This window comes from Brassica oleracea, chromosome C9 (assembly GCF_000695525.1).
Source record: "Brassica oleracea var. oleracea cultivar TO1000 chromosome C9, BOL, whole genome shotgun sequence".
NCBI lineage: Eukaryota > Viridiplantae > Streptophyta > Magnoliopsida > Brassicales > Brassicaceae > Brassica > Brassica oleracea.
This window is the reverse complement of record NC_027756.1, coordinates 44,253,976-44,257,590: the sequence shown is the minus strand read 5'-3', so window position 1 is coordinate 44,257,590 and position 3,615 is coordinate 44,253,976. Positions and strand designations below refer to the sequence as shown.

Genomic DNA, 3,615 nt, shown 5'->3' with positions numbered 1-3,615 from the left:
TATACCGCTTTAAAGTTTTAAACCTCTTAAATTCAAAAGCTGAAATTGGTTTCAGCTAGCGTTTGCGGTTGCGGGAGAGCAATTTTTTTTTCTTTTTTTTATAAAACAATACAAATACAAAAATTAAAATATTCAATAAAAAATAAAATTGAAATTATAAAAATACTAAATATATCTATTATATTTTCATTAATATTATAAATTTTTAAAATAAAACATTTTCTATAATTTTAAAAAATTTAAAACTATAACTTTCTAAATATAATTTTTATATTTATTATAATATTATGATTTTTGATATTTTTACAATTATATAAAATATAAATATTGTTAATTTATTATTTAACCGCAGCTGCATTTGGTAGTTAACCAGTCATAAGTATCCCGCAAACACACTAATTTCTAATGACAGTATCAGTCGTACAAATCTCTTAAAACCGCTAGAAACCGCAACTACCCGCATCCACAAACTCCCGAAACCGCTGCGTTTCATGCTCTAACTCTATTGCCTAAATGATTATTGTTCTTGAAAAAGACATGTCTAGATCAGATTCATTCAACAATCATATCATTGTAAAACCACTGTAATTAATACAGTATATTTCTTCTACATAAAAAAGGTTTTTTTTTGTTCCTTACACTGAATTTAATAACAAAAGTAAAACTTATCTATCAACAATAAAATAACAAACAACTTTTCTTGATTTCACAACATTTCACTCAAAAGCTGTACTGAAGATTTTACTCACCACATTCTCACACGGAATCTGCATAACCTTGGCATTACTTGGCTTCACACATCTTGGCATCTTAAACTGTCCAGCCGATGAACCAAGACCAAGAAAATGTTCTTGAACCTTCTCAAAAGTTCCTTTCTCTAGAACTCTCAGCTCCAAAGCTCCAATAGTCTTGCATTTTCTTGAACTCATATACCCAGCATCGATGAACCCTATCTCTAGACAGTTGCAGAAATCTTGAAGAACATCCTCGTTTGTCTCACCTGAGATCTCCCAGAATATAACGTAATGTCCTGGCTCTGTAGAGAGATCTACATGGCTCGAGAAGACTATGACTTCGATCTTTTCTTCAGAGAGTCTCTTTGCTGCTGATTCTACTGAAAGCTGAAGGTCTCTTTCTGTGTTCTTGTCGATGTTGATGGACATAAACAGGTTTCTCCTGCATATGACTCTTGACTTGTGGAGTCTTGTAGAAACCAGTGATCTTTAGCACATCACCTAGACGGTAACGATACAATCCTGCGTAACGTGCAGCATATTTCACTTTAAATATATTATAGGAAAAATCAGAGAAAAAATAACACTTGCTACCGCTTTAAACCTTACAGTTTTCCGACTAACATTTTTAACCACTAAATTAACATTTGTATCACAAAAAACCTCCAATCTGAATTACTATTGATCACGTAAAAAAACTGACCAGTACTATTATAAAACCGATGATGTGTCAGGTTTTTTAATTTAAAAAATAATAATTACTTCACAATGAGTTAAGCAGTAGGTAACTGTTATAGTTTTTTTTTTTTTTGGTAAAATATTAAATTATTATACCAATGTTTGAATTTGTGATAGAGTTTACAAAGAAAACTAGTAGCGGAATGCGATAATGAAACTAAACAACTCTAACCGGATTGAACAAACCAGTAAAATAGCATAGCAGACTCGAAAAGCTTGATTAGTAACGAGTCAATCTCGGACCAAAGAAACTGAGAACAGTCCCGAGCTAGAGTCGGGCACCAAGAGCTACCGGAGAGAAAGACGCCCTCAAACCTTGAAACAATGGCTCCTGCAGCTTCTGACCACACAGCCGAAATTTGGCCAGACAAAGAATCCAAGCACGAACAAACCCAAAACACCAGACAGCTGTAACTCTTATAGTTTGTTAAGACAACCTCTTACTCTTGTCCGATCTTAACCTCAATTAAACCAACCGGTTCCTGCTCTCCTTCCCTTTCAGACACAGGTAAAAACTCAAAGTAACCAAGATTAGGAATCACAGCAAACATAGCTTCCTCTGGAGACAATCTCGGTGTAACCTTAGCTGCAGCAATCCACCCTTCAGAGATACCATAATCATGACTGACAAGAGGTAAATCACCAGCGTAATGCCTCAGCTTTTTCACATACGGCTCCATGGAGCCAGTCATGATCCCATAAACATGCTTCGCGTTCGGGAACAGCGCAGGAATCAACCCGTACCAGTTGCTCAAACTCAAACACTTGTTGCGTATAGTCTCCGCTAGCTCAGGGTTAGGTGCCGTGAGGAGCTTGGACATTGCGGTACGTACAGATGGGACGGTGATACGGCTGGTCAAGACACCGTGTTTAATATCGGTATCGATCTCTTGGATCCCAAACATGTTCAAAGGTTCTAAACGCGTGGACTAGACCGTGAGGGAAAGGAGCAAAGACGTACTGGACCTGGTCTTTGAAGAGAATTCCGGACAAGAGATGGCAGTACAGTGCTTGATGAACATCAGGACTGAAGATAACAGCCCTGTTCTTTTGTCAACGGCGTCAGCGGCAGCGTCTAGAAAAATAACCTTAACAGAGAACAAAATAATCATGGAAGAAATAGAAATAGCCGCCAGAAACGATCGCCGGTGCTATCCAAGGTTTCTCTAATGGACGCCATTATTTTCAGCGTCATCTTCTGTGTGTAATATGTCTTTCACGTCTTAATCAAGCGATACTTGATAACTCCGTATTTTCCGTTTTGCTCGTTGTTTTTCTCGACGCTGCTGCTGCCGCCGCAGTTGACAAAAGAACAGGGCTAACTTCGTCGGGATTACAACAAATAGACATTATTGATCTCATCCCGGCTTCGAACCGTACACGTTAGTGGTTGCGGTTCCGATAGGGACACCTCCTGTTGATATGAATTGCTTGCTGCTGAAGATAAACTGCGATGCTCTCCCATTGTCATCAATAGGGAACAACCGTTAGTAGTTTCAATGTTCAAGATATGCTAGGAGGTAGTTAAGTGCTTTATAATGGATTATTGTTTAGCGGTCATGTAAACCGATTTTTGAACATAGACCGATTTTTAAAAAAATTGGTTTGAAAAATATTGTTAAAATCCGATTAGCATAATATTTTTTTGGGAAAATTGTTTTTTTAAAGCAAAAAAATGATAACTATGTCCTTTTAGACTAATATCTATTTTGCGTCATTTTTGCCTATAATATCCTTTAATATTTTGGAAAATAAATTTAATAAATAGTTTTACAAACAAAAAAAATTGAAAAAATAGTAACTATTGATAAAATACATATATGAACTTATTGGTATTTTAATTTATACAGTTTCTAAAAATGTTTAAATCATAATATTTAGATTCTGTTCTAAATAAAGTAGAAATGACATTCTACGAAGTAAAACCGAAATCCACTTTTTTCATTGAATCTACAATGTTTATAATACGTGATCTACGTAAATAAGAGTATTCTAAAAATATTTAGAGTACACATTCCGCGCTTAACCTACCGATCTAAAATCTTTAGAAATCAAAATCTAAAGATTAATATAAATCTAAAACACGTAGAAACCGACTTCTACAAATTTACTGTAAATCTAAAACATCTAGAAATCAAAATCT

The 3,615-nt window shown here is 35.2% G+C and overlaps 1 pseudogene; it reads right to left on the bottom strand.

The window, feature by feature from the left end:
* Positions 1–716: 716 nt before the first annotated feature.
* LOC106315121 lies at positions 717–2,959 on the bottom strand (annotated as a pseudogene).
* Between the last annotated feature and the right edge of the window lie 656 nt (positions 2,960–3,615).